Genomic DNA, 17,660 nt, shown 5'->3' on the forward strand with positions numbered 1-17,660 from the left:
GATCCGAGTTCGAGTCTCGGTGGAACATGACTCTGTGTTTTGCGATCGTTTCTAGAAATGTGTACGAGCTGGTAGTTGGAATTGTATATCCAGAAATTTAGCTAGGATCATGTAATGCAAATTGTTAATAGCAGTCCACACGTGAATGGGGAACGCTCCAAATGCTTATGCTTTCGCTACTAGGATTAATAACGGAACGTAAAGGGTTCAACTGCGAGAAGACGACCTCAGCTGAGGGTCCCAGTATCTCTCCGTTTTGGGTGCTGCATGCGCGTGCATTTAACAAACGTGCATGCGATGTACTAGTTCTTGGGAATAGAATCGTTATACCTGTCAGTCTTTAGGTATAGATATAAGTAAACGAACACGGCTTAATCCGGCTTCGTAGATTGCTTTCCACAAGACGCACTTGCCAGTATCATTGGCAGGTGGCCCGACATGCAGTTTGTCCTGTTGCATGGCTTACTTTCAGAGACTCGCTAGTTTATCGTAATGCTTGGTTGTCGCGAAAGTGAAAATTAGGGCCTGTCCGGGATTTGAACCCGGGACCTCCTGCACCCAAAGCATTAATCATATCCGTAGACTAACAGGCCGCACAACGAAGCAGGTGTGCACCCCGCCATCTACTGATATCTTGCCGCACTTGCTAGTTGCAGCATCCAATATGGACCATATTCTCAAAGAGGTTTCTTAATCCGACACCAACAACATGAGCTGTGCTGAGGACCAGTGTATGTGAAGGCTGAAAGAGCTGCTTGATTTGTGTGACAGTATGTCGATCGTGTGAAGTGCAAATGTTATCGTGTCACGCACCATCCGCCCACTACGTAGCGTTGTGTGACAGCACGCACTTTTCGACAGTACTCTGTGTCCATAGCTGTTTTCATAGCTAGGCTGCTTCCAGCACAAAGCATCCACCATACGAAAGTGGCTGTTCCGCGATTTTGATTACCTGACCCTTAGACATCATTTCATGTACGAATACTGGCAAGAATTCTCGCTACACTCCAAGTTGCTCCCTCCACTTTCAGCCTACTTGGATGATTCATTAGCACGCAAACACTTCCTAAGGACGCTACATGTAATAAATCGCAGCTTATAGGTTTAATGTCATGAAGCTGCTCAATTCCAGTCCTCTAGGGGCACCCGGTTGCTTGGTGTAATGGTTAGCATTCCGGACTTTGAATCCAGCGATCCGAGTTCGAGTCTCGGTGGAAACTGAATCTGTGTTTTGCGATCGTTTCTAGAAATGTGTACGAGCTGGTAGTTGGAATTGTATAACCAGAATTTTAGCTAGAATCATGTAATGCAAATTGTTAATAGCAGTCCACACGTGAATGGGGAACGCTCCAAATGCTTATGCTTTCGCTACTAGGATTAATAACGGAACGTAAAGGGTTCAACTGCGAGAAGACGACCTCAGCTGAGGGTCCCAGTATCTCTCCGTTTTGGGTGCTGCATGCGCGTGCATTTAACAAACGTGCATGCGATATACTAGTTCTTGGGAAACGAATAGATTCGTTATACGTGTCAGTCTTTAGGTATAGATATAAGTAATCGAACACGGCTTAATCCTGCTTCGTAGATTGCTTTCCACAAGACGCACTTGCCAGTATCATTGGCCGGTGGCCCGACATGCAGTTTGTCCTGTTGCATTACTTACTTTCAGAGACTCGCTAGTTTGTCGTAGTGCTTGGTTGTCGCGAAAGTGAAAAGTAGGACCTGTCCGGGATTTGAACCCGGGACCTCCTGCACCCAAAACAGGAATCATACCCATAGACCAACAGGCCGCACAAGGAAGCAGGTGTGCACCCCGCCACCTACTGATATCTTGCCGCACTTGCTAGTCGCAGCATCCAATATGGACCATATTCTCAAAGAGGTTTCTTAATCCGACTCCAACAACATGAGCTGTGCTGAGGACCAGTGTATGTGAAGGCTGAAAGAGCTGCTTGATTTGTGTGACAGTATGTCGATCGTGTGAAGTGCAAATGTTATCGTGTCACGCACCATCCGCCCACTACGTAGCGTTGTGTGACAGCACGCACTTTTCGACAGTACTCTGTGTCCATAGCTGTTTTCATAGCTAGGCTGCTTCCAGCACAAAGCATCCACCATACGAAAGTGGCTGTTCCGCGATTTTGATTTCCTGACCCTTAGACATCATTTCATGTACGAATACTGGCAAGAATTCTCGCTACATTCCAAGTTGCTCCCTCCACTTTCAGCCTACTTGGATGATTCATTAGCACGCAAACACTTCCTGAGGACGCTACATGTAATAAATCGCAGCTTATAGGTTTAATGTCATGATGCTGCTCAATTCCAGTCCACGAGGGCACCCGGTTACATGGTGTAATGGTTAGCACTCTGGACTTTGAATACAGCGATCCGAGTTCGAGTCTCGGTGGAACCTGACTCTGTGTTTTGCGATCGTTTCTAGAAATGTGTACGAGCTGGTAGTTGGAATTGTATATCCAGAAATTTAGCTAGGATCATGTAATGCAAATTGTTAATAGCAGTCCACACGTGAATGGGGAACGCTCCAAATGCTTATGCTTTCGCTACTAGGATTAATAACGGAACGTAAAGGGTTCAACTGCGAGAAGACGACCTCAGCTGAGGGTCCCAGTATCTCTCCGTTTTGGGTGCTGCATGCGCGTGCATTTAACAAACGTGCATGCGATGTACTAGTTTTTGGGAATAGAATCGTTATACCTGTCAGTCTTTAGGTATAGATATAAGTAAACGAACACGGCTTAATCCGGCTTCGTAGATTGCTTTACACAAGACGCACTTAACAGTATCATTGGCAGGTGGCTCGACATGCAGTTTGTCCTGTTGCATGGCTTACTTTCAGAGACTCGCTAGTTTATCGTAATGCTTGGTTGTCGCGAAAGTGAAAATTAGGGCCTGTCCGGGATTTGAACCCGGGACCTCCTGCACCCAAAGCATTAATCATATCCGTAGACTAACAGGCCGCACAACGAAGCACGTGTGCACCCCGCCATCTACTGATATCTTGCCGCACTTGCTAGTCGCAGCATCCAATATGGACCATATTCTCAAAGAGGTTTCTTAATCCGACACCAACAACATGAGCTGTGCTGAGGACCAGTGTATGTGAAGGCTGAAAGAGCTGCTTGATTTGTGTGACAGTATGTCGATCGTGTGAAGTGCAAATGTTATCGTGTCACGCACCATCCGCCCACTACGTAGCGTTGTGTGACAGCACGCACTTTTCGACAGTACTCTGTGTCCATAGCTGTTTTCATAGCTAGGCTGCTTCCAGCACAAAGCATCCACCATACGAAAGTGGCTGTTCCGCGATTTTGATTACCTGACCCTTAGACATCATTTCATGTACGAATACTGGCAAGAATTCTCGCTACATTCCAAGTTGCTCCCTCCACTTTCAGCCTACTTGGATGCTTCATTAGCACGCAAACACTTCCAGAGGACGCTACATGTAATAAATCGCAGCTTATAGGTTTAATGTCATGATGCTGCTCAATTTAAGTCCGCTAGGGGCACCCGGTTGCTTGGTGTAATGGTTAGCATTCCGGACTTTGATTCCAGCGATCCGAGTTCGAGTCTCGGTGGAAACTGACTCTGTGTTTTGCGATCGTTTCTAGAAATGTGTACGAGCTGGTAGTTGGAATTGTATAACGAGAATTTTAGCTAGGATCATGTAATGCAAATTGTTAATAGCAGTCCACACGTGAATGGGGAACGCTCCAAATGCTTATGCTTTCGCTACTAGGATTAATAACGGAACGTAAAGGGTTCAACTGCGAGAAGACGACCTCAGCTGAGGGTCCCAGTATCTCTCCGTTTTGGGTGCTGCATGCGCGTGCATTTAACAAACGTGCATGCGATGTACTAGTACTTGGGAAACGAATAGAATCGTTATACGTGTCAGTCTTTAGGTATAGATATAAGTAATCGAACACGGCTTAATCCTGCTTCGTAGATTGCTTTCCACAAGACGCACTTGCCAGTATCATTGGCCGGTGGCCCGACATGCAGTTTGTCCTGTTGCATGGCTTACTTTCAGAGACTCGCTAGTTTATCGTAGTGCTTGGTTGTCGCGAAAGTGAAGAGTAGGGCCTGTCGGGGATTTGAACCCGGGACCTCCTGCACCCAAAGCAGGAATCATACCCCTAGACCAACAGGCCGCACAAGGAAGCACGTGTGCACCCCGACACCTACTGATATCTTGCCGCACTTGCTAGTTGCAGCATCCAATATGGACCATATTCTCAAAGAGGTTTCTTAATCCGACACCAACAACATGAGCTGTGCTGAGGACCAGTGTATGTGAAGGCTGAAAGAGCTGCTTGATTTGTGTGACAGTATGTCGATCGTGTGAAGTGCAAATGTTATCGTGTCACGCACCATCCGCCCACTACGTAGCGTTGTGTGACAGCACGCACTTTTCGACAGTACTCTGTGTCCATAGCTGTTTTCATAGCTAGGCTGCTTCCAGCACAAAGCATCCACCATACGAAAGTGGCTGTTCCGCGATTTTGATTACCTGACCCTTAGACATCATTTCATGTACGAATACTGGCAAGAATTCTCGCTACATTCCAAGTTGCTCCCTCCACTTTCAGCCTACTTGGATGATTCATTAGCACGCAAACACTTCCAGAGCACGCTACATGTAATAAATCGCAGCTTATAGGTTTAATGTCATGATTCTGCTCAATTTAAGTCCGCTAGGGGCACCTGGTTGCTTGGTGTAATGGTTAGCATTCCGGACTTTGAATCCAGCGATCCGAGTTCGAGTCTCGGTGGAATCTGACTCTGTGTTTTGCGATCGTTTCTAGAAATGTGTACGAGCTGGTAGTTGGAATTGTATAACCAGAATTTTAGCTAGGATCATGTAATGCAAATTGTTAATAGCAGTCCACACGTGAATGGGGAACGCTCCAAATGCTTATGCTTTCGCTACTAGGATTAATAACGGAACGTAAAGGGTTCAACTGCGAGAAGACGACCTCAGCTGAGGGTCCCAGTATCTCTCCGTTTTGGGTGCTGCATGCGCGTGCATTTAACAAACGTGCATGCGATGTACTAGTTCTTGGGAAACGAATAGAATCGTTATACGTGTCAGTCTTTAGGTATAGATATAAGTAATCGAACACGGCTTAATCCGGCTTCGTAGATTGCTTTACACAAGACGCACTTAACAGTATCATTGGCAGGTGGCTCGACATGCAGTTTGTCCTGTTGCATGGCTTACTTTCAGAGACTCGCTAGTTTATCGTAATGCTTGGTTGTCGCGAAAGTGAAAATTAGGGCCTGTCCGGGATTTGAACCCGGGACCTCCTGCACCCAAAGCATTAATCATATCCGTAGACTAACAGGCCGCACAACGAAGCACGTGTGCACCCCGCCATCTACTGATATCTTGCCGCACTTGCTAGTCGCAGCATTCAATATGGACCATATTCTCAAAGAGGTTTCTTAATCCGACACCAACAACATGAGCTGTGCTGAGGACCAGTGTATGTGAAGGCTGAAAGAGCTGCTTGATTTGTGTGACAGTATGTCGATCGTGTGAAGTGCAAATGTTATCGTGTCACGCACCATCCGCCCACTACGTAGCGTTGTGTGACAGCACGCACTTTTCGACAGTACTCTGTGTCCATAGCTGTTTTCATAGCTAGGCTGCTTCCAGCACAAAGCATCCACCATACGAAAGTGGCTGTTCCGCGATTTTGATTACCTGACCCTTAGACATCATTTCATGTACGAATACTGGCAAGAATTCTCGCTACATTCCAAGTTGCTCCCTCCACTTTCAGCCTACTTGGATGCTTCATTAGCAAGCAAACACTTCCAGAGGACGCTACATGTAATAAATCGCAGCTTATAGGTTTAATGTCATGATGCTGCTCAATTTAAGTCCGCTAGGGGCACCCGGTTGCTTGGTGTAATGGTTAGCATTCCGGACTTTGATTCCAGCGATCCGAGTTCGAGTCTCGGTGGAAACTGACTCTGTGTTTTGCGATCGTTTCTAGAAATGTGTACGAGCTGGTAGTTGGAATTGTATAACGAGAATTTAACTAGGATCATGTAATGCAAATTGTTAATAGCAGTCCACACGTGTATGGGGAACGCTCCAAATGCTTATGCTTTCGCTACTAGGATTAATAACGGAACGTAAAGGGTTCAACTGCGAGAAGACGACCTCAGCTGAGGGTCCCAGTATCTCTCCGTTTTGGGTGCTGCATGCGCGTGCATTTAACAAACGTGCATGCGATGTACTAGTTCTTGGGAATAGAATCGTTATACGTGTCAGTCTTTAGGTATAGATATAAGTAATCGAACACGGCTTAATCCTGCTTCGTAGATTGCTTTCCACAAGACGCACTTGCCAGTATCATTGGCCGGTGGCCCGACATGCAGTTTGTCCTGTTGCATGGCTTACTTTCAGAGACTCGCTAGTTTATCGTAGTGCTTGGTTGTCGCGAAAGTGAAGAGTAGGGCCTGTCGGGGATTTGAACCCGGGACCTCCTGCACCCAAAGCAGGAATCATACCCCTAGACCAACAGGCCGCACAAGGAAGCACGTGTGCACCCCGACACCTACTGATATCTTGCCGCACTTGCTAGTTGCAGCATCCAATATGGACCATATTCTCAAAGAGGTTTCTTAATCCGACACCAACAACATGAGCTGTGCTGAGGACCAGTGTATGTGAAGGCTGAAAGAGTTGCTTGATTTGTGTGACAGTATGTCGATCGTGTGAAGTGCAAATGTTATCGTGTCACGCACCATCCGCCCACTACGTAGCGTTGTGTGACAACACGCACTTTTCGACAGTACTCTGTGTCCATAGCTGTTTTCATAGCTAGGCTGCTTCCAGAACAAAGCATCCACCATACGAAAGTGGCTGTTCCGCGATTTTGATTACCTGACCCTTAGACATCATTTCATGTACGAATACTGGCAAGAATTCTCGCTACATTCCAAGTTGCTCCCTCCACTTTCAGCCTACTTGGATGCTTCATTAGCACGCAAACACTTCCTGAGGACGCTACATGTAATAAATCGCAGCTTATAGGTTTAATGTCATGAAGCTGCTCAATTCCAGTCCTCTAGGGGCACCCGGTTGCTTGGTGTAATGGTTAGCATTCCGGACTTTGAATCCAGCGATCCGAGTTCGAGTCTCGGTGGAAACTGACTCTGTGTTTTGCGATCGATTCTAGAAATGTGTACGAGCTGGTAGTTGGAATTGTATAACCAGAATTTTAGCTAGGATCATGTAATGCAAATTGTAATAGCAGTCCACACGTGTATGGGGAACGCTCCAAATGCTTATGCTTTCGCTACTAGGATTAATAACGGAACGTAAAGGGTTCAACTGCGAGAAGACGACCTCAGCTGAGGGTCCCAGTATCTCTCCGTTTTGGGTGCTGCATGCGCATGCATTTAACAAACGTGCATGCGATGTACTAGTTCTTGGGAAACGAATAGATTCGTTATACGTGTCAGTCTTTAGGTATAGATATAAGTAATCGAAGACGGCTTAATCCTGCTTCGTAGATTGCTTTCCACAAGACGCACTTGCCAGTATCATTGGCCGGTGGCCCGACATGCAGTTTGTCCTGTTGCATGGCTTACTTTCAGAGACTCGCTAGTTTGTCGTAGTGCTTGGTTGTCGCGAAAGTGAAGAGTAGGGCCTGTCCGGGATTTGAACCCGGGACCTCCTGCACCCAAAGCAGGAATCATACCCATAGACCAACAGGCCGCACAAGGAAGCAGGTGTGCACCCCGCCACCTACTGATATCTTGCCGCACTTGCTAGTCGCAGCATCCAATATGGACCATATTCTCAAAGAGGTTTCTTAATCCGACACCAACAACATGAGCTGTGCTGAGGACCAGTGTATGTGAAGGCTGAAAGAGCTGCTTGATTTGTGTGACAGTATGTCGATCGTGTGAAGTGCAAATGTTATCGTGTCACGCACCATCCGCCCACTACGTAGCGTTGTGTGACAGCACGCACTTTTCGGCAGTACTCTGTGTCCATAGCTGTTTTCATAGCTAGGCTGCTTCCAGCACAAAGCATCCACCATACGAAAGTGGCTGTTCCGCGATTTTGATTTCCTGACCCTTAGACATCATTTCATGTACGAATACTGGCAAGAATTCTCGCTACATTCCAAGTTGCTCCCTCCACTTTCAGCCTACTTGGATGATTCATTAGCACGCAAACACTTCCTGAGGACGCTACATGTAATAAATCACAGCTTATAGGTTTAATGTCATGATGCTGCTCAATTCCAGTCCGCGAGGGCACCCGGTTCCATGGTGTATTGGTTAGCACTCTGGACTTTGAATACAGCGATCCGAGTTCGAGTCTCGGTGGAACCTGACTCTGTGTTTTGCGATCGTTTCTAGAAATGTGTACGAGCTGGTAGTTAGAATTGTATATCCAGAAATTTAGCTAGGATCATGTAATGCAAATTGTTAATAGCAGTCCACACGTGAATGGGGAACGCTCCAAATGCTTATGCTTTCGCTACTAGGATTAATAACGGAACGTAAAGGGTTCAACTGCGAGAAGACGACCTCAGCTGAGGGTCCCAGTATCTCTCCGTTTTGGGTGCTGCATGCGCGTGCATTTAACAAACGTGCATGCGATGTACTAGTTCTTGGGAAACGAATAGATTCGTTATACGTGTCAGTCTTTAGCTATAGATATAAGTAATCGAACACGGCTTAATCCTGCTTCGTAGATTGCTTTCCACAAGACGCACTTGCCAGTATCATTGGCCGGTGGCCCGACATGCAGTTTGTCCTGTTGCATGGCTTACTTTCAGAGACTCGCTAGTTTGTCGTAGTGCTTGGTTGTCGCGAAAGTGAAGAGTAGGGCCTGTCCGGGATTTGAACCCGGGACCTCCTGCACCCTAAGCAGGAATCATACGCATAGACCAACAGGCCGCACAAGGAAGCAGGTGTGCACCCCGCCACCTACTGATATCTTGCCGCACTTGCTAGTCGCAGCATCCAATATGGACCATATTCTCAAAGAGGTTTCTTAATCCGACACCAACAACATGAGCTGTGCTGAGGACCAGTGTATGTGAAGGCTGAAAGAGCTGCTTGATTTGTGTGACAGTATGTCGATCGTGTGAAGTGCAAATGTTATCGTGTCACGCACCATCCGCCCACTACGTAGCGTTGTGTGACAGCACGCACTTTTCGACAGTACTCTGTGTCCATAGCTGTTTTCATAGCTAGGCTGCTTCCAGCACAAAGCATCCACCATACGAAAGTGGCTGCTCCGCGATTTTGATTACCTGACCCTTAGACATCATTTCATGTACGAATACTGGCAAGAATTCTCGCTACATTCCAAGTTGCTCCCTCCACTTTCAGCCTACTTGGATGCTTCATTAGCACGCAACACTTCCAGAGGACGCTACATGTAATAAATCGCAGCTTATAGGTTTAATGTCATGATGCTGCTCAATTTAAGTCCGCTAGGGGCACCCGGTTGCTTGGTGTAATGGTTAGCATTCCGGACTTTGAATCCAGCGATCCGAGTTCGAGTCTCGGTGGAAACTGAATCTGTGTTTTGCGATCGTTTCTAGAAATGTGTACGAGCTAGTAGTTGGAATTGTATAACGAGAATTTTAGCTAGGATCATGTAATGCAAATTGTTAATAGCAGTCCACACGTGTATGGGGAACGCTCCAAATGCTTATGCTTTCGCTACTAGGATTAATAACGGAACGTAAAGGGTTCAACTGCGAGAAGACGACCTCAGCTGAGGGTCCCAGTATCTCTCCGTTTTGGGTGCTGCATGCGCGTGCATTTAACAAACGTGCATGCGATGTACTAGTTCTTGGGAAACGAATAGAATCGTTATACGTGTCAGTCTTTAGGTATAGATATAAGTAATCGAACACGGCTTAATCCTGCTTCGTAGATTGCTTTCCACAAGACGCACTTGCCAGTATCATTGGCCGGTGGCCCGACATGCAGTTTGTCCTGTTGCATGGCTTACTTTCAGAGACTCGCTAGTTTATCGTAGTGCTTGGTTGTCGCGAAAGTGAAGAGTAGGGCCTGTCGGGGATTTGAACCCGGGACCTCCTGCACCCAAAGCAGGAATCATACCCCTAGACCAACAGGCCGCACAAGGAAGCACGTGTGCACCCCGACACCTACTGATATCTTGCCGCACTTGCTAGTTGCAGCATCCAATATGGACCATATTCTCAAAGAGGTTTCTTAATCCGACACCAACAACATGAGCTGTGCTGAGGACCAGTGTATGTGAAGGCTGAAAGAGCTGCTTGATTTGTGTGACAGTATGTCGATCGTGTGAAGTGCAAATGTTATCGTGTCACGCACCATCCGCCCACTACGTAGCGTTGTGTGACAGCACGCACTTTTCGACAGTACTCTGTGTCCATAGCTGTTTTCATAGCTAGGCTGCTTCCAGCACAAAGCATCCACCATACGAAAGTGGCTGTTCCGCGATTTTGATTACCTTACCCTTAGACATCATTTCATGTACGAATACTGGCAAGAATTCTCGCTACATTCCAAGTTGCTCCCTCCACTTTCAGCCTACTTGGATGATTCATTACCACGCAAACACTTCCAGAGCACGCTACATGTAATAAATCGCAGCTTATAGGTTTAATGTCATGATGCTGCTCAATTTAAGTCCGCTAGGGGCACCTGGTTGCTTGGTGTAATGGTTAGCATTCCGGACTTTGAATCCAGCGATCCGAGTTCGAGCCTCGGTGGAACCTGAATCTGTGTATTGCGATCGTTTCTAGAAATGTGTACGAGCTGGTAGTTGGAATTGTATATCCAGAATTTTAGCTAGGATCATGTAATGCAAATTGTTAATAGCAGTCCACACGTGAATGGGGAACGCTCCAAATGCTTATGCTTTCGCTACTAGGATTAATAACGGAACGTAAAGGGTTCAACTACGAGAAGACGACCTCAGCTGAGGGTCCCAGTATCTCTCCGTTTTGGGTGCTGCATGCGCGTGCATTTAACAAACGTGCATGCGATGTACTAGTTCTTGGGAAACGAATAGATTCGTTATACGTGTCAGTCTTTAGGTATAGATATAAGTAATCGAACACGGCTTAATCCTGCTTCGTAGATTGCTTTCCACAATACGCACTTGCCAGTATCATTGGCCGGTGGCCCGACATGCAGTTTGTCCTGTTGCATGGCTTACTTTCAGAGACTCGCTAGTTTATCGTAATGCTTGGTTGTCGCGAAAGTGAAAAGTAGGGCCTGTCCGGGATTTGAACCCGGGACCTCCTGCACCCAAAGCAGGAATCATACCCCTAGACCAACAGGCCGCACAACGAAGCAGGTGTGCACCCCGCCACCTACTGATATCTTGCCGCACTTGCTAGTTGCAGCATCCAATATGGACCATATTCTCAAAGAGGTTTCTTAATCCGACACCAACAACATGAGCTGTGCTGAGGACAAATGTATGTGAAGGCTGAAAGAGCTGCTTGAGTTGTGTGACAGTATGCCGATCATGTGAAGTGCAAATGTTATCGTGTCACGCACCATCCGCCCACTATGTAGCGTTGTGTGACAGCACGCACTTTTCGACAGTACTCTGTGTCCATAGCTGTTTTCATAGCTAGGCTGCTTCCAGCACAAAGCATCCACCATACGAAAGTGGCTGTTCCGCGATTTTGATTACCTGACCCTTAGACATCATTTCATGTACGAATACTGGCAAGAATTCTCGCTAAATTCCAAGTTGCTCCCTCCACTTTCAGCCTACTTGGATGCTTCATTAGCACGCAAACACTTCCAGAGGACGCTACATGTAATAAATCGCAGCTTATAGGTTTAATGTCATGATGCTGCTCAATTCCAGTCCGCGAGGGGCACACGGTTCCATGGTGTAATGGTTAGCACTTTGGACTTTGAATCCAGCGATCCGAGTTCGAGTCTCGGTAGAACCTGACTCTGTGTTTTGCGATCGTTTCTAGAAATGTGTACGAGCTGGTAGTTGGAATTGTATATCCAGAATTTTAGCTAGGATCATGTAATGCAAATTGTTAATAGCAGTCCACACGTGAATGGGGAACGCTCCAAATGCTTATGCTTTTGCTACTAGGATTCATAACGGAACGTAAGAGGTTCAACTGCGAGAAGACGACCTCAGCTGAGGGTCCCAGTATCTCTCCGTTTTGGGTGCTGCATGCGCGTGCATTTAACAAACGTGCATGCGATGTACTAGTTCTTGGGAAACGAATAGATTCGTTATACGTGTCAGTCTTTAGCTATAGATATAAGTAATCGAACACGGCTTAATCCTGCTTCGTAGATTGCTTTCCACAAGACGCACTTGCCAGTATCATTGGCCGGTGGCCCGACATGCAGTTTGTCCTGTTGCATGGCTTACTTTCAGAGACTCGCTAGTTTGTCGTAGTGCTTGGTTGTCGCGAAAGTGAAGAGTAGGGCCTGTCCGGGATTTGAACCCGGGACCTCCTGCACCCTAAGCAGGAATCATACGCATAGACCAACAGGCCGCACAAGGAAGCAGGTGTGCACCCCGCCACCTACTGATATCTTGCCGCACTTGCTAGTCGCAGCATCCAATATGGACCATATTCTCAAAGAGGTTTCTTAATCCGACACCAACAACATGAGCTGTGCTGAGGACCAGTGTATGTGAAGGCTGAAAGAGCTGCTTGATTTGTGTGACAGTATGTCGATCGTGTGAAGTGCAAATGTTATCGTGTCACGCACCATCCGCCCACTACGTAGCGTTGTGTGACAGCACGCACTTTTCGACAGTACTCTGTGTCCATAGCTGTTTTCATAGCTAGGCTGCTTCCAGCACAAAGCATCCACCATACGAAAGTGGCTGCTCCGCGATTTTGATTACCTGACCCTTAGACATCATTTCATGTACGAATACTGGCAAGAATTCTCGCTACATTCCAAGTTGCTCCCTCCACTTTCAGCCTACTTGGATGCTTCATTAGCACGCAACACTTCCAGAGGACGCTACATGTAATAAATCGCAGCTTATAGGTTTAATGTCATGATGCTGCTCAATTTAAGTCCGCTAGGGGCACCCGGTTGCTTGGTGTAATGGTTAGCATTCCGGACTTTGAATCCAGCGATCCGAGTTCGAGTCTCGGTGGAAACTGAATCTGTGTTTTGCGATCGTTTCTAGAAATGTGTACGAGCTAGTAGTTGGAATTGTATAACGAGAATTTTAGCTAGGATCATGTAATGCAAATTGTTAATAGCAGTCCACACGTGTATGGGGAACGCTCCAAATGCTTATGCTTTCGCTACTAGGATTAATAACGGAACGTAAAGGGTTCAACTGCGAGAAGACGACCTCAGCTGAGGGTCCCAGTATCTCTCCGTTTTGGGTGCTGCATGCGCGTGCATTTAACAAACGTGCATGCGATGTACTAGTTCTTGGGAAACGAATAGAATCGTTATACGTGTCAGTCTTTAGGTATAGATATAAGTAATCGAACACGGCTTAATCCTGCTTCGTAGATTGCTTTCCACAAGACGCACTTGCCAGTATCATTGGCCGGTGGCCCGACATGCAGTTTGTCCTGTTGCATGGCTTACTTTCAGAGACTCGCTAGTTTATCGTAGTGCTTGGTTGTCGCGAAAGTGAAGAGTAGGGCCTGTCGGGGATTTGAACCCGGGACCTCCTGCACCCAAAGCAGGAATCATACCCCTAGACCAACAGGCCGCACAAGGAAGCACGTGTGCACCCCGACACCTACTGATATCTTGCCGCACTTGCTAGTTGCAGCATCCAATATGGACCATATTCTCAAAGAGGTTTCTTAATCCGACACCAACAACATGAGCTGTGCTGAGGACCAGTGTATGTGAAGGCTGAAAGAGCTGCTTGATTTGTGTGACAGTATGTCGATCGTGTGAAGTGCAAATGTTATCGTGTCACGCACCATCCGCCCACTACGTAGCGTTGTGTGACAGCACGCACTTTTCGACAGTACTCTGTGTCCATAGCTGTTTTCATAGCTAGGCTGCTTCCAGCACAAAGCATCCACCATACGAAAGTGGCTGTTCCGCGATTTTGATTACCTTACCCTTAGACATCATTTCATGTACGAATACTGGCAAGAATTCTCGCTACATTCCAAGTTGCTCCCTCCACTTTCAGCCTACTTGGATGATTCATTACCACGCAAACACTTCCAGAGCACGCTACATGTAATAAATCGCAGCTTATAGGTTTAATGTCATGATGCTGCTCAATTTAAGTCCGCTAGGGGCACCTGGTTGCTTGGTGTAATGGTTAGCATTCCGGACTTTGAATCCAGCGATCCGAGTTCGAGCCTCGGTGGAACCTGAATCTGTGTATTGCGATCGTTTCTAGAAATGTGTACGAGCTGGTAGTTGGAATTGTATATCCAGAATTTTAGCTAGGATCATGTAATGCAAATTGTTAATAGCAGTCCACACGTGAATGGGGAACGCTCCAAATGCTTATGCTTTCGCTACTAGGATTAATAACGGAACGTAAAGGGTTCAACTACGAGAAGACGACCTCAGCTGAGGGTCCCAGTATCTCTCCGTTTTGGGTGCTGCATGCGCGTGCATTTAACAAACGTGCATGCGATGTACTAGTTCTTGGGAAACGAATAGATTCGTTATACGTGTCAGTCTTTAGGTATAGATATAAGTAATCGAACACGGCTTAATCCTGCTTCGTAGATTGCTTTCCACAATACGCACTTGCCAGTATCATTGGCCGGTGGCCCGACATGCAGTTTGTCCTGTTGCATGGCTTACTTTCAGAGACTCGCTAGTTTATCGTAATGCTTGGTTGTCGCGAAAGTGAAAAGTAGGGCCTGTCCGGGATTTGAACCCGGGACCTCCTGCACCCAAAGCAGGAATCATACCCCTAGACCAACAGGCCGCACAACGAAGCAGGTGTGCACCCCGCCACCTACTGATATCTTGCCGCACTTGCTAGTTGCAGCATCCAATATGGACCATATTCTCAAAGAGGTTTCTTAATCCGACACCAACAACATGAGCTGTGCTGAGGACAAATGTATGTGAAGGCTGAAAGAGCTGCTTGAGTTGTGTGACAGTATGCCGATCATGTGAAGTGCAAATGTTATCGTGTCACGCACCATCCGCCCACTATGTAGCGTTGTGTGACAGCACGCACTTTTCGACAGTACTCTGTGTCCATAGCTGTTTTCATAGCTAGGCTGCTTCCAGCACAAAGCATCCACCATACGAAAGTGGCTGTTCCGCGATTTTGATTACCTGACCCTTAGACATCATTTCATGTACGAATACTGGCAAGAATTCTCGCTAAATTCCAAGTTGCTCCCTCCACTTTCAGCCTACTTGGATGCTTCATTAGCACGCAAACACTTCCAGAGGACGCTACATGTAATAAATCGCAGCTTATAGGTTTAATGTCATGATGCTGCTCAATTCCAGTCCGCGAGGGGCACACGGTTCCATGGTGTAATGGTTAGCACTTTGGACTTTGAATCCAGCGATCCGAGTTCGAGTCTCGGTAGAACCTGACTCTGTGTTTTGCGATCGTTTCTAGAAATGTGTACGAGCTGGTAGTTGGAATTGTATATCCAGAATTTTAGCTAGGATCATGTAATGCAAATTGTTAATAGCAGTCCACACGTGAATGGGGAACGCTCCAAATGCTTATGCTTTTGCTACTAGGATTCATAACGGAACGTAAGAGGTTCAACTGCGAGAAGACGACCTCAGCTGAGGGTCCCAGTATCTCTCCGTTTTGGGTGCTGCATGCGCGTGCATTTAACAAACGTGCATGCGATGTACTAGTTCTTGGGAAACGAATAGATTCGTTATACGTGTCAGTCTTTAGCTATAGATATAAGTAATCGAACACGGCTTAATCCTGCTTCGTAGATTGCTTTCCACAAGACGCACTTGCCAGTATCATTGGCCGGTGGCCCGACATGCAGTTTGTCCTGTTGCATGGCTTACTTTCAGAGACTCGCTAGTTTGTCGTAGTGCTTGGTTGTCGCGAAAGTGAAGAGTAGGGCCTGTCCGGGATTTGAACCCGGGACCTCCTGCACCCTAAGCAGGAATCATACGCATAGACCAACAGGCCGCACAAGGAAGCAGGTGTGCACCCCGCCACCTACTGATATCTTGCCGCACTTGCTAGTCGCAGCATCCAATATGGACCATATTCTCAAAGAGGTTTCTTAATCCGACACCAACAACATGAGCTGTGCTGAGGACCAGTGTATGTGAAGGCTGAAAGAGCTGCTTGATTTGTGTGACAGTATGTCGATCGTGTGAAGTGCAAATGTTATCGTGTCACGCACCATCCGCCCACTACGTAGCGTTGTGTGACAGCACGCACTTTTCGACAGTACTCTGTGTCCATAGCTGTTTTCATAGCTAGGCTGCTTCCAGCACAAAGCATCCACCATACGAAAGTGGCTGTTCCGCGATTTTGATTACCTGACCCTTAGACATCATTTCATGTACGAATACTGGCAAGAATTCTCGCTACATTCCAAGTTGCTCCCTCCACTTTCAGCCTACTTGGATGCTTCATTAGCACGCAACACTTCCAGAGGACGCTACATGTAATAAATCGCAGCTTATAGGTTAAATGTCATGATGCTGCTCAATTTAAGTCCGCTAGGGGCACCCGGTTGCTTGGTGTAATGGTTAGCATTCCGGACTTTGAATCCAGCGATCCGAGTTCGAGTCTCGGTGGAAACTGAATCTGTGTTTTGCGATCGTTTCTAGAAATGTGTACGAGCTAGTAGTTGGAATTGTATAACGAGAATTTTAGCTAGGATCATGTAATGCAAATTGTTAATAGCAGTCCACACGTGTATGGGGAACGCTCCAAATGCTTATGCTTTCGCTACTAGGATTAATAACGGAACGTAAAGGGTTCAACTGCGAGAAGACGACCTCAGCTGAGGGTCCCAGTATCTCTCCGTTTTGGGTGCTGCATGCGCGTGCATTTAACAAACGTGCATGCGATGTACTAGTTCTTGGGAAACGAATAGAATCGTTATACGTGTCAGTCTTTAGGTATAGATATAAGTAATCGAACACGGCTTAATCCTGCTTCGTAGATTGCTTTCCACAAGACGCACTTGCCAGTATCATTGGCCGGTGGCCCGACATGCAGTTTGTCCTGTTGCATGGCTTACTTTCAGAGACTCGCTAGTTTATCGTAGTGCTTGGTTGTCGCGAAAGTGAAGAGTAGGGCCTGTCGGGGATTTGAACCCGGGACCTCCTGCACCCAAAGCAGGAATCATACCCCTAGACCAACAGGCCGCACAAGGAAGCACGTGTGCACCCCGCCACCTACTGATATCTTGCCGCACTTGCTAGTTGCAGCATCCAATATGGACCATATTCTCAAAGAGGTTTCTTAATCCGACACCAACAACATGAGCTGTGCTGAGGACCAGTGTATGTGAAGGCTGAAAGAGCTGCTTGATTTGTGTGACAGTATGTCGATCGTGTGAAGTGCAAATGTTATCGTGTCACGCACCATCCGCCCACTACGTAGCGTTGTGTGACAGCACGCACTTTTCGACAGTACTCTGTGTCCATAGCTGTTTTCATAGCTAGGCTGCTTCCAGCACAAAGCATCCACC

General features: G+C 46.9%; 12 non-coding genes across 12 annotated transcripts; 3 read left to right on the forward strand and 9 right to left on the reverse strand.

Moving 5' to 3' along the window:
• Positions 1–1,718: 1,718 nt before the first annotated feature.
• Trnap-ugg (transfer RNA proline (anticodon UGG)) lies at positions 1,719–1,790 on the reverse strand. Its single transcript has one exon. It is a non-coding gene; the product is annotated as a tRNA-Pro (tRNA).
• Positions 1,791–4,106: 2,316 nt separating this feature from the next.
• Trnap-ugg (transfer RNA proline (anticodon UGG)) lies at positions 4,107–4,178 on the reverse strand. The gene has a single exon. It is a non-coding gene; the product is annotated as a tRNA-Pro (tRNA).
• Positions 4,179–6,494: 2,316 nt separating this feature from the next.
• Trnap-ugg (transfer RNA proline (anticodon UGG)) lies at positions 6,495–6,566 on the reverse strand. Its single transcript has one exon. It is a non-coding gene; the product is annotated as a tRNA-Pro (tRNA).
• Positions 6,567–7,690: 1,124 nt separating this feature from the next.
• Trnap-ugg (transfer RNA proline (anticodon UGG)) lies at positions 7,691–7,762 on the reverse strand. Its single transcript has one exon. It is a non-coding gene; the product is annotated as a tRNA-Pro (tRNA).
• Positions 7,763–8,316: 554 nt separating this feature from the next.
• Trnaq-uug (transfer RNA glutamine (anticodon UUG)) lies at positions 8,317–8,388 on the forward strand. The gene has a single exon. It is a non-coding gene; the product is annotated as a tRNA-Gln (tRNA).
• Positions 8,389–10,082: 1,694 nt separating this feature from the next.
• On the reverse strand, positions 10,083–10,154 carry Trnap-ugg (transfer RNA proline (anticodon UGG)). The gene has a single exon. It is a non-coding gene; the product is annotated as a tRNA-Pro (tRNA).
• A 1,125-nt stretch (positions 10,155–11,279) lies between these two features.
• Trnap-ugg (transfer RNA proline (anticodon UGG)) lies at positions 11,280–11,351 on the reverse strand. Its single transcript has one exon. It is a non-coding gene; the product is annotated as a tRNA-Pro (tRNA).
• Positions 11,352–11,906: 555 nt separating this feature from the next.
• Positions 11,907–11,978, forward strand: Trnaq-uug (transfer RNA glutamine (anticodon UUG)). The gene has a single exon. It is a non-coding gene; the product is annotated as a tRNA-Gln (tRNA).
• Positions 11,979–13,672: 1,694 nt separating this feature from the next.
• Positions 13,673–13,744, reverse strand: Trnap-ugg (transfer RNA proline (anticodon UGG)). The gene has a single exon. It is a non-coding gene; the product is annotated as a tRNA-Pro (tRNA).
• A 1,125-nt stretch (positions 13,745–14,869) lies between these two features.
• On the reverse strand, positions 14,870–14,941 carry Trnap-ugg (transfer RNA proline (anticodon UGG)). The gene has a single exon. It is a non-coding gene; the product is annotated as a tRNA-Pro (tRNA).
• A 555-nt stretch (positions 14,942–15,496) lies between these two features.
• Positions 15,497–15,568, forward strand: Trnaq-uug (transfer RNA glutamine (anticodon UUG)). The gene has a single exon. It is a non-coding gene; the product is annotated as a tRNA-Gln (tRNA).
• A 1,694-nt stretch (positions 15,569–17,262) lies between these two features.
• Positions 17,263–17,334, reverse strand: Trnap-ugg (transfer RNA proline (anticodon UGG)). Its single transcript has one exon. It is a non-coding gene; the product is annotated as a tRNA-Pro (tRNA).
• Between the last annotated feature and the right edge of the window lie 326 nt (positions 17,335–17,660).

Source organism: Schistocerca gregaria, chromosome 2 (assembly GCF_023897955.1).
Source record: "Schistocerca gregaria isolate iqSchGreg1 chromosome 2, iqSchGreg1.2, whole genome shotgun sequence".
NCBI lineage: Eukaryota > Metazoa > Arthropoda > Insecta > Orthoptera > Acrididae > Schistocerca > Schistocerca gregaria.